Below are 13,293 nucleotides of genomic sequence, written 5' to 3' on the forward strand. Positions count from 1 at the left end.
AAAAATAGACCTTTAGACAACCAGCTAATTGAAATCTGAGGCTGACTCGTCTTTGCGCCCGATATAGGTTCCACATACACCTACTTGAATCTACCTGTGAATTTTAATTTAGCCCGTCAGGTGATGCCCAAAGTATGTTAATGCATTAACTCTGCATGTTTTCCATAAATGTATGTCATGATGACAAATGTATGGGGTCAGATTCAGGCGTTCAACCTTTTGACAGATACACTCCCCTCCATATGTATTTGAACAGTGACGCTGCGTTTTTAAATTTGCCTCTATACTTTAGCCTTTTAGATTGCCGATAGAATGTCTCATTTTAGGTGACAGTACAGAATGTCAGAATTTAATTAAGAGGATTGTCATATATATCAGTTTTACCGTTTAGAAATGAAAGCACTTTATGTATCTAGTTCACCGATTTGAAGAAGTCAGAAGTATTTGGACAAATTCACTTATAGTATATTCAAGTAGTCAGTTGTAGGCATTTGCGGCTTGTTTTGGTGGTGTTTTGGATTCTTTTTGGCCCAATAGGAACAGAATGGTGAATAATGTCTTGTGTCATTTTGGAGTCTATAGCCACCCAGGCCCACCCATGCCTATGCCCCTGATGTGGATGCACCCATGATTATGGATATTCATGAATTAATTGTGAACGATGATGAGTGAGAAAGTTAGAGGCACAAAGGTCATACCCCCTAAAAAATACTAACCTCCCCTGTAATGGTGAGAAGATACCATGTTTTGTTATAGCCTCTGAATGGCGCTCTCACTCATCACTTTTCATGATTCATTAATGATTTTTCTTAATCATGACACTATCAGGATTCATTTCGAAGTGTTCAGAAACATCTACTCACTTAGAAAGAAAATGACTCCAGTCATCACTCACCATTCAGTTACAGTACTATTGGACAACCAAAACAAACTGCAAATGCATCCAATGAGCTTGATGTAGTCATTGCTTGCAAGGAATATGGGACCAAATACTAAACTTTGGACTGTTTTTATACACTATAAGTGAATTGTCCAAATGCTTTTGACTTCTTCACATGTGGGGACGACGACTAGATACATAAAGTGCTTTCCTTTCTAAACGGTAAACAGATATGGATGCAAATACCTTAAAACAAAAGGTGACATTCTATACTATCGCCTCATATGAAACATTTCGTAGAGCCAAATAAAAAATGTGAGCATCACTGTCAAATTACATATGGGCAATTCCACAGTGAAGGATAGTGCAGATGCAAAATTTGGTAACATAATAATGGTTTGTGCTGTTTGTGCCATTACCAAACTTTGCATCTGCACCGTTCTTAAAGTAAATGTGTTTTTGTAAACATTTTTTGTGTGTAAATTGTTCAAATTAGTCCTTGTGCATATGATATGGTTTGTTTAACTTTGCAATCATTTGTTTTTGTCTGACGTACATTTTAAAGTGAAAAATCCGAGTCTCACTGATACAGACGTTAGTTCAACGTCAAATGTTGATTTACATTTGGTTGAGTTGTCAACTAATGTGAATTAACCAGTTATGGCCTAGTCTCCATGTAACATTTAACAACGATAATATTTCAACTTGACAGGCCTATTATGTTCCGTTGCTGATGCATTCCACTGGGCAAAACTGCCTGAATCAACGTTGTTTCCAGGCAATTTCTACCCCAAAAATGCAATGTAATGACGTTGAATCAACGTGCAAAACTGATCGGATTTGAAAAAAGTCATCATCGTTATGGAATTTCGTATTTTTCACCCGAATTTTAACTCCAATGACAAGGTGAATGTATTTGTTGTTCGTTTCACGTTTAGATATAGACAACAAGGCCTGTGCGTTTGTTCTCACGTCCAGTCTTTCTCCTTGTTTATAGCTTGCCCTAGCCATATTTTTTTTTAAATATAGGCATAACCACAATCATTATCAGTCCATGTAGACTATGCGCATCATCCACACATTTTTCAGCATTTCAGAGTCACAATTTGGCAACGACACGCATAAAAATGCGCTGTCAACCTACTAGCTGGACGCGGACGCGAAATACTGCGCATGCGCACGAGGGCGAGTCCGCTGATTTGACAGTCCTTTTGAATGTGCGCCACGCAACTCACTATATTGCAACGCACTCACTATTCCACGGAGCTGCGCACAGAGCGCACGATCAGCACCTGTCCTCCTCTGTGGCTGTGGCTTCAACGGTGGGAGTGGTCATTATTTGGCAGGGAGCGGCGGTAGAATTTCCTAGACACCGACAGCCGCGCGTGCCGTGCACCCGTTCAGATTCAGCACTATTCTGAAGGGAAAGCGCACGGATTTAGGCGATTCAACCGAAGGAACGAGACCGAAAAGGCAGTATATTTTAGGAATACACAGTAAAACAGCACATTATACATCATTTTTTTGGTTGAGATACAAGAGCTGTCATCAAACCAGGTAAGCTTTGAAAGACAGCCACACTAGTCAGGGTTTTTCCGAGCAATTTCGTAACGCGGTCTCGCGGCTGGGTCAGACGCTACACGGTAACGTTAGCAAGGCGAGGTTGACGCGTCCTAGTCAATTTCTCTATTTCAATGAACATTCTAATTATAATGCATCCTTTTTAAAGGAAAGGGGATGCACGTTTAATGCCTCTATGATATGCATGGTTATTCCCCCCCCCCCCGGCATTGCTGGGTAATTAATGATAGCTGAACCGTTCTCCAAGTGGGTACGGTACCCTCCAACAAGCAGTGGTGAAGCCTGCACGCGCGCTGTCAGCACGAGCCTCTTGTCGGGCGAGTGGCGAGACCTGGCTGGTGTAGCACGTTAGCTTGATAGCAGCTAAGCTACCACACAGACGTTGGCTGTGTTTTCATCTAGGGAATAATGGGTCTTCCGTCGGAACACAGCATGGGTTCGTGTAGCCTCGAGTGGCTTTGTGTTGACTGGTAGCTGACATTATTGAATTACTCGTTTTTTTAGTATTCCTTTTCCAATCTGAATCTTTCAGGCTGGAGCCCCGTGTCGGTGCGCATCCTATATTTTCATCCCTACCCATCCGGATAATGCATCCGTTATTCTTTGTCTCGGTTAGACTGTACTATTAGGCAACTCGTTGTCTGAATATGTCACATAAGGGGCAACCACATATATCTTAATATATATGATGTGTGGCTTAATTTAATCCTCTATTTTTAATACCACAACAGTGGTGCTGTTCAACATTTCTCGCGGAATCATTTTGAATGAGTTAACGTTACTTGACTGTTTTCAGCTGGGCTACCAGGCAGGTTTAAAAGTTAGTAGTGTAGTGCACAGTTGTCGTTTTTTTTAACAATCACATTTTTCCCATATTTGTTTGTATTTATTGTTGAATTATTGACACTCGGTTAGAGAATGAAGTTCGTGACTCAGGTAAGCAGCCGACTGCAAGTGTTGTTTTTGCCTCAGCACCTAACATAAAACGGTGTTGAAAGCTTTTCAATGAAAGCGTTCGTAGCATGTGAGCGCCAAAGCTCATACAATACAAAATGCAGTGCTGTAGTACTTTTCTTTATCTACAGTTAGATGGTAAACACGTTTGTAATTGTTCTAAAAACACCCCAATACTAAAATAGGCCCTTGGCTTTGTTTGTGCACAACCTCATTCCTCCTGGCAAGAAGCAGTGCCTGTCCAATAATAAGCCAGTAGTGGTGAATGGCTGACTGCTCAAAAGCAAAGAGTTAGTGTGTGTAGACCCATGTGTCTGTGCATGTTTATTGAATTATAGTCCCATACAGTAATGTCTGGGTTATGATTCGGTGTGGTTTGTGGATAACACACACACACACATTCTGTTCCTGTAACCGGAGCTGGGCCTGGCATCTCAGAGAGCTCCAGGGGTCACGGAGTGGCCGCATTTAGAACTTGAACTTTTGATTGGTGCCCAGGCATGCAGGGAGGACACTCACAGAGAGTATATATGGCTCACTCTGTGTTTTCTTCACAATTGTTTTCTTCAGTCGTTTGTGTGTGTGTGCGTGGACTGTGTAAGGAATAGGGTACCATTTGAGACACAGTCTTAGTGTTTGGGTCGAGTTATAGGGCTGCAGTCTTACTAGTTCCTTGTTGTGTTGTCCTGGAACTCTGGAGAGCTGTTATAGGCTATAGGTCCTAGATACACAATCAATAACAGTTCAATAGGAGTGCATTTTGTGTCTGGTCGCCAGGGAAACAGGGGTGGGGGCCATATTGGCAGGACACCTTGGAGCCTGTTAGTGGTCGTTAGCTACAACTGGAAGGCTTCATGGTAGCCATAGAAGCCCTGTAGCCTGGGACAGAAATGCAGGTTGAACTAAGGTTTTGTGAATTAGGCACCAAACGGAAGAAAACAGACTGATACAGAGAGGGACTACAAGGATTTGTCCGAATAGAAACACACATTTTCCCTTTCCGCTGCTAAACATGTTCCTTTGTGTGCCCTAATGAACAAAACCCAGATAGAGGTTTTAAAATCCAGGTAGAGGTTTTTCCACTGCCTGCATTCAGGCTGTCACTCCAAAGGAGTAAGGTTTCAAGGTTTTGAGGCTCTGCTTTGGGGAATGGTCTATCTATGCTAAGGTGAGAAAAACACACACCATAGGATGACTTAGGGTTGGTCATCTTATGTGAAAATACCTAAAGGCTATAGGATGGATCAAGACTGACTTGTGCCACATCGATGGTAATTCTTGACCACAACGAGTAATGTTGCCATGTATATAATACAACGTTGAAGGTTATTGCACTGACAACTTTGATCCCTTGGTTGTTTTCATGGAAGATTGGTCAAATATTTCCATTGATAGTGTCACGTTCTGACCTTAGTTCCTTTGTTTTGTCTTTGTTTTAGTATGGTCAGGGCGTGAGTTGGGGTGGGCAGTCTATGTTCTTTTTTCTATAATTTGGGATTTCTGTGTTTGGCCTAGTATGGTTCTCAATCAGAGGCAGCTGTCAATCGTTGTCCCTGACTGAGAACCATACTTAGTTAGCCTGGTTTCACCTTTGAGTTGTGGGTGATTATTTTCTGTTTTGTGTATTCACCGTACAGGACTGTTTTGTTTGTTGTCGCTTTATTGTTTTGTTCTTTAGTGTTCTGAGTTATAATAAATATCATGAACACTTACCACGCTGCGCATTGGTCCTCCGATCCTTCCTACTACTCCTCCTCGTCAGAGCGACAATGTTTTGTCCTCACATTTGTCTTTAATGGAGACATCAGGATGTATGAGACATAACTCAGTATTTGTTGTAATATTCTGTAGGAGTACTATTACATGTGATTCAGGCCCTCTGAAAGCAGTTGGACATTTTGGATGATGATGCATTTAAAAGTCACAATAACCCTGACAACGACGTTTGTTCAGTTCAGACATGTTGTTTGTTTAGCTGCCCAAAGTAGTGACTACATGGGTGACCCCATAGAGATGCCCCGCAAACCCGGGTTCAAATAGTATTCGTAGGAGTTCAAATACTTTAGCTGGGCTTGATTGAGCTTGACTGGTGCACTGAAACCAATGGAAAAGTGTCCAAAGTCCCAAATCTCGCCCGTCTGGCACTCAAGGCAGGCTCAATCAAACGCTCAAAGTATTTACAAGAAAACAAATGCTAGTTGAACCGAGGTGGTCTGATGATCCAGTGATATGGTGGGAAGTTTAGTTTCAGCAGCCAGCAGTCAGTGCACTGCTCCTAGAGAGTGAGCGCATTGCACTTAGCTGCATTCTCACCAGCTTTCAAACAGCCAAAGACCACACCCAACAGTATACCGGCGTCTCCATAGACTCAGTTGCTTAGTATCTATCAATCAATCAAATGTATTTATAAAGCCCTTTTTACATCAGCCGATGTCACAAAGTGCTAGACGTGCAGCTGCCATGTTAGTTTTCCCTCTAGTAGCCTCCTAGGCAGACGCCATGTTGGAAAAAAAGCACTCAATCATGTTCTTCACAGGGTAGTTAAAAAACTAGCATACTACTGTTTAGTACAGCTAAGTACTTCGTACTTGAATTAAGAACATTGTAACTATGTAATTAGGGAATGAGCCCTTTTTATTGTGTTTTACCATAATTAGCCATATGAATTCGTTTTGAGTGTCCAGTTGATAAATTGGCCATTGGGAAATCTTTTAAATCACCAAAGCATGGAAAGAGCGAACCAATGTTGTTAAGAGGTAAAATTACCTGTGATAAAGTTGTTATCGGCTCAATTAAAAAAGGCACAGGGGCGTGAGGGAGTTAGCTAATGGACTACAAGATCGAGGAGTTATTTTAGCAAGCGAACTCTGAGTGGTAAGACACCTTTGTTCATCATTGTCCAGCAGACAAGGCTTATTTCTCAGGGCAGACTTGCTGCAGGGCATTTTAAAGGCTCTTTTAAGACCTTTTCATTTAACATGTCTTATTCATTCCTCTCGCAGACTTCCAAGGAAGATGATGTTGCCCCTATCCTCCAAGTAGAGATATTGATCTTGACCAGATTGAACTGTTAATGGGTTCTTTGCCGTTCATGGAGGTCCTATAAATTGTGAGTGGGCCTCGACTGACACAGATTAACCCCCTTGGTTTGTTCACTCTCTGACAGTGCAGTCGGTGGGTGATGATAGCTGGTTCTCAACCACAACTTAGTTATCCACTTTGATGTTCAGGGTACTTGATCCGTTTCAAGTGCACACTTTTCACCTTGGCATCTTCTCCCCTCCCTCAAGTGACTACAGGATTTTCTCTATCGCTTTCCATCTACAGAATCTATTCTGAGATGATGGCCAAGTCCCAAATGGCACTCTATTCCCTTTATAGTGCACCACTTTTTACCAGGGCCCGGTAGCAGACGGGTACTTACTATTAGTTGTGCATTTTATAACGCATAAGGTACCCAGTCAGACTAGCAGGGTGATCGGCAGTCCTTAGTATGTTCTAGGTTATCAAATGGCAATATTTTTGTCAAAACCCACTGGCTGTGTTCTGATATCCAGTATGAACCTAGCATTGGGCGTGCATTTTAGTGGCACTAGTATGGATCTTAGTGACTTGTCTGACTCCTAATGTTGTCTAGCATGGCATAGCCTCTCGTAGGAGCATGGAGCCATAGATGTGACAGGGTCTTAGGCTTCTAGCGTATCAGCTCGCCTGCATTATGGAAATGGACTATCAATCCTTAGCTTTGCCTCATCTATCAGCCTTTTTGAGGTCTGATTTGACAGCGTCTTCTTCAGGCTTCGCATGGCCCGGTATCGAGGAGCCCCCTCTTCCCTTTGGCGTGGTGGTATTGTGGTCATTTTGATGTTCTCCAAAGGCAAGGAGATGAAAGAGAAGTGATCAGAATGGACGGCGTTGGCTTTCTCCTGCCTGCGTGATGTCTTTTAACTATTGTAGTAGGTCTAGTAGTCTACCATGCATCATAAATGGGCTACTCGTCACCATCCACAGCAGCTTTTTTTCTATACAGGATCGGGCTCTTCGTCCTGAAGGAGCACCATCTGTATTTCCTCGTGTTTCTATTTGTGGTGGAAACAGGAAACTCTTTCCTCTTTGAAGGGGATCCTCTTTTGGAGAACAACAGGGGCCTAGAGGTTAGAGACGCACACCAGCAGCCGGAAGGTCAAGCCCCGGGCCGGGCAACACAAAAATGAGAATGAAACTGAACTGGCAGCTGGAAGGCTGCTCGTCTCTGATCCCAATTACCATCTCCTGCCGTTGTGCCCTTGAGAAAGGCACTTAACCCCCCACAATTGCTGCTGCTGACCCTGTGCCTCTTAACGCGCGTGTGTGTGTGTGTTCTGCCTTTCCCAACACCGCCAGATACACATTTCCATTTTAACCAAAGGTTATATTATATTCTATTATTTTAGCTACACAAAGGATAGACTGCACATCTGAATTAAGCTGCTACAGTATAGCCTAGCCTATAGACAGTACTCCGTCCGTTTTCTGTCAAGCATGTCACAGTAGAAGTGCTGATCTTGGATCAGGTCCCCCTTGTCCATGTAACCTTATCCATTTGTGTTGTAGAGAGAGGAAGATTGAGGGAGTGAGAAATAGAGAATGGGAGAGGGAGAAGTTATTATCATGCAAAGTTATTTTTGCTCCCATTACTTCACCTGCCATGGCGATGCCTACACTAAATAGCCCCCTATTCCCTAAACAGTGCACTATGTTTGATCAGTGCATTATATAGGGAATAGGGTGCCATTTGGGATATATCCCACGGTCACTACCAATCCTTCTTAGGACCAGAGTGGCCCAGTACTGACCTGTGTGATGTGTGGGAGAAGTTGAAGCACAGAATAAAATACAACACTACTATGTTGTATCTCTAGGATCTGAAGGCCCACCAGGGGCTAATTAGTTTAAACTAATACAGTACGGACTCTTTCTTAATACAAGCCCTCTCTTCCATGTATCCGTGGAATACTAGATTAATTGACACATTCAATCTCACTCACTCACTTGCTCTCTCTCTTTCTCTCTCCAGTGCCTGTCTGTCATTCACCTACTATAGGAATACAAATAGATAATAGATAATCCTTTAAAAGCAGACTTTCGTGACTAAACCTTGCTGGCTAGATCTACTCCTAGAAAGTAAACAAGGTCTTTCTATGATTTTACAGAAGGCTAAGTAGATCTTGGTCATGGTCACTTGTTCTTTCTGATGTCTTACAAACAGCATTCACAGGACAATCATTCAGCATAAGTCTGAATCTCAAGTTGTACGTCAGCTACTTTTCACCAGCGCCCACAGAGCTATATAGGAAATGGGATGCCGTTTGGGGACACACTTTCTCACTATGCTAATCCCTGTGAGGCTCTGTCACTTTGCTGAGCATCTCTACTCTCTCTCTCTCTCCACCCCCTCCTCTCTCACTCTCAATTCAATTCAAAGGGCTATATTGGCAGCTCCCTCCCTCTTCTCTCTCTCTTTCTGCTGTTCCCTTTATCTGCCCTGTACCTGGGAACGCCTTGTTGTTCTTTTGATTCCATCTGAGGCAAATCTCCCTGTAGGGCTCAGAGGCAGGCAGTGTTGTCTACCCGCCCCACACCCCCTCCCATTGTCCATCCTGCCTGCTGCAGCGGCACTGTCTCTAGACACACACATATGCAATGACTGCCACACACCCACACACAATTGCAGACACACACACACACACACACACACACAGTGGCAGGCGCACACACACACACACACACTGTAGATCAGGGTCCAGTGTGGCCCCCCAGTACCTACTCAGCTCTCAGCTCCCTAGTGTCTTTGTGCATTAACTTCTCCATTGTTTACGACAGGATATTTTTTCTCTCCCTTTTTTAACCCTGACTATGCTATCTTTTTTTTTTATGTTGATATATTCAGCACCCCCAAGGAAATATTGCGTCAGAAGCCTTTATTCACTACTGACTGCACAGACACACAAAGGCCAGCATATGCTCACATTAGAGCTGTACTGTGTCTGTCAATCACTCACTATTGTCCTTTTTTCCATGTATAGGTGACTGCTGGATCATGTGTCTTGCAGTATGACATAGTATCAGCATTAAGGGTTAGCCTAATGAAGAGAAAGTGTATAGGAGAGAGGAAAGAGAGTATATAGAGAGAGAGAGCGAGAGAGGCACAACTCTATGACAACATAACCAACAAAAACGGGTCACAACTCCTGTAGCTCTGTCGCACGCTGGGTATGTACATAGTCAATGGGAAGCTTCGAGGGGACTCCTATGGTAGGTACACCTATTGCTCATCTGTTGGCAGTAGACTACTTTATCACTGACCTCACCCCAGAGTCTCTCAGAGCGCTCAGTCAGTCCACTGACACCCCTATCAGATCACAGCAAAATCACAGTCTACTTGAACAGAGTAATACTCAATCATGAGGCATCAAAGCCAAAGGAACTGAGTAATATTAAGCAATGCTATAGGTGGAAGGAATGTAGTGTGGAAACCTACCAAAAAACAATTAGGCAACATCAAATTCAATCCCTTTTAGACAACTTCCTGGACAAAACATTCCACTGTAATAGTGAAGGTGTAAACTTGGCAGTAGAAAATCTAAACAATATATTTCATCTCTCAGCTTCCCTATCAAATCTACACATTTCAAAAAGAAAACCGAAGAAAATGAACAATGACAAATGGTTTGATAAAGAATGCAAAAACTTAAGAAAGATATTGAGAAACCTGTCTGAATGAGTCTGTCATGTTCTGACCTTAGTTCTTTTGTTATGTCTTTGTTTTAGTATGGTCAGGGCGTGAGTTGGGTGGGTTGTCTATGTTCGTTTTTCTATGTTGTGTTTTATGTTTGGCCTGGTATGGTTCTCAATCAGAGGCAGGTGTCGTTAGTTGTCTCTGATTGAGAATCATACTTAGGTAGCCTTTTCCCACCTGTGTTTCGTGGGTGATTGTTTTCTGTTGAGTGTTTTATCTGCACCAGACAGAACTGTTTCGGGTTTCGTTTGTTCTCTTTGTTGTTTTTGTTCAGTGTTCTATTGCTTTATTAAAAATATGGAGACTTACCACGCTGCGCATTGGTCCTCACCTTCTTCCACCGACGACCGTTACAGAGTCTGTGAATCACTAAAACAATAGAGAAATACACTACGGAAAAAGAAGAAACAGCACGTCAGACATCAGCTCAATGTAATTGATTAATCCCTAAACTCTAACCACATCTGGGAAAATTGGAAAACACTAAACAAACAACAACACAAAGAAGTATCTATTCAAAATGGAGATGTATGGGTAAACCACTTCTCCAATCTTTTTGGCTCTATAACAAAGAACAAACATCAAAAACATATACATGATCAAATAAAAATCTTTGAATCAACTATTAAAGACTACCAAAACCCACTGGATTATCCAATTTCCTTGAATGAACTACAGGACAAAATAAAACCCCTCCAACCCAAAAAGGACTGTGGTGTTGATGGTATCCTCAATGAAACGATAAAATATACAGACAACAAATTCCAGTTGGCTATACTTAAACTCTTTAACATCATCCTTATCGCTGGCATCTTCCCCAATATTTGGAACCAAGGACTGATCACCCCAATCCACAAAAGTGGAGACAAATTTGACCCCAATAACTACCATGGGATATGTGTCAACAGCAACCTTGGGAAAACCCTCTGAATTATCGTTAACAGCAGACTCGTACATTTTCTCAGTGAAAACAATGTACTGAGCAAATGTCAAATTGGCTTTTTACCAAATTATCGTACGACAGACCACGTATTCACCCTGCACACCCTAATTGACAAACAAACAAACCAAAACAAAGGCAAAGTTTTCTCATGCTTTGTTGATAAAAAAAAAGCCTTTGACTCAATTTGGCATGAGGGTCTGCTATACAAATTGATGGAAAGTGTTGTTGGAGGAAAAACATACGACATTATAAAATCCATGTACACAAACAACAAGTGTGCAGTTAAACTCCCATATCTACTGGGTGAAATATCACAGTGTGCCATCACAGCAGCAAGATCTGTGACCTGTTGCCACAAGAAAAGGGCAAACAGTGAAGAAATAACACCATTGTAAATACAACCCATATTTATGTTTATTTATTTTCCCTTTTATACTTTCACCATTTGGTTCAGTAGCTATATTATCATGGCCTGACATCAGGACAGATGTTTTACCAGTTTGTCTTAAGTGTTAGCATGTGTAACAGATGTAAATCGTACTCTCCTTGCGTTGTGTTTTGTCCAAGCAAATCACATCAGCCAGTGGTCCCAGTTGAGCATCGTTTATTTCTGTTGTTAAATAGGAAACGGCACGTTAGTTGTGTAGGGCTTAACGATATTGATGGCTGTCGATGTCAAAATCCCTTGCATCACATTTTCATACTGGGACAAACAAAATACAAAAATACAATACAAAATTTAACATGTGTAAATACCTGTTGTTAAATAGGAAACAGCACGTTAGTTGTGCAGGGCTTAACGATATTGATGGCTGTCAATGGCAAAATCTGTAGCATGAAGACAACTGTGTTAGCAGTGGGCTTATGTGACCATTACGTCGGTGTATGCTAGCTAACACACTTATTTACAGCAATCATATGCCAAAACACATCCCTAACAGGTACCATATACCCACGCATGTATAAATTAGTAATGTACAGCAAACTTGTACACATTGTAAAATAGAAAACAGTATTCAGAACGTGACCTACCCCTTGCATCACATTTTCATACTGGGAAGACCTGACGTTCGCGATCTCCCTCTATCTGCAAGCGGGGCCAATCACAACATGGCTTATTGTCATCAGAGTTGAACCAACCAATAAGAATGCTTGAACATTAAATACACCTTTCTTTACAGGCAAGTGGAAACATAACCAACCCTGTTACACATGCTATTAGCACACCCTGTACACAAACATATTTATTTTTAAAGGATATGCAGTAGGTTGATAACTATATCACCAAAGTATGTTGGATCAGACATTCAGTCATATTTAATTAAGAGAATGAACAAGATTTAACAAGGCAGCCTTAGGGCTAATTTGATTTTTGGAGATTTTTACATCCGTTCCCCAGTACCACACATATGGATGCAGTGAATGTCACATCATGAGGGACTATGGGGCAGAGACACGGGCACTGCGTGTTTGTTTACTGCTAGGCAACCCAATGCAACAGTGAGTGGGCTGCCTACAGCTGCATGCAGTGCAGCAGAGAGAAGAGACGAAATTAACATGCTTTAATTTTGCAATCATCTTAATTAAAAAAAAATCCGACCCGCGTTATAGTTGTTCTGAACCGCAAACTGACCCACGGGTTGAAGGAAGGTTTTCATTGCACCCGCCAGCTGATTGGGTACCCGACCCAATGCAGGACTCTTATACACTCACACACACATGCACCAAAAAGGCAAGAGCTACAGGATGTATTGGGAACAGCAATTGAATGGATTCTTATCTGTAAAAACATAGCGTTTATCTTGTGTATGTAGCTTATTATGACACAATAATACCAATTTGCTTGTGATGCTGTTGAAGTGTCATGACGTTTGTCACACCCTGACTGAATGACAGCACATTTGCTTGTCAGACCATATCATTCTATTACCAAAAGACAGAAAACTCGAGATCTTGTCCAAAATCCAATCCTTAGAACACAGCTTGCCATATGTAATTTCATGCTCTTGGTTTAGAATTTAAAAACCCAACAGTAATTCTATTTTTCTCTCATCTTGTTAATACGATTTAACCACTAAATGTTCTTCATTTACTTGGATGAGTAACGGCCATGCTCATTCCGCCTGATTTTTATGTAGGCTTTCCAGAAATCTAAGT

The 13,293-nt window shown here is 41.9% G+C and overlaps 1 protein-coding gene across 1 annotated transcript in view; it reads left to right on the top strand.

Moving 5' to 3' along the window:
- Nucleotides 1–2,081: 2,081 nt before the first annotated feature.
- Nucleotides 2,082–13,293, top strand: part of LOC110497517 (catenin alpha-2) — a 652,111-nt gene continuing 640,899 nt past the window's right edge. The window contains exon 1 of the mRNA XM_036954442.2: nt 2,082–2,437. The gene's annotated coding sequence lies outside the window, so the exon portion shown is untranslated. The remainder of the gene's footprint in view (nt 2,438–13,293) is intronic.

Source organism: Oncorhynchus mykiss, chromosome 19 (assembly GCF_057628025.1).
Source record: "Oncorhynchus mykiss isolate SJ-2025 chromosome 19, ASM5762802v1, whole genome shotgun sequence".
NCBI classification, from domain to species: domain Eukaryota; kingdom Metazoa; phylum Chordata; class Actinopteri; order Salmoniformes; family Salmonidae; genus Oncorhynchus; species Oncorhynchus mykiss.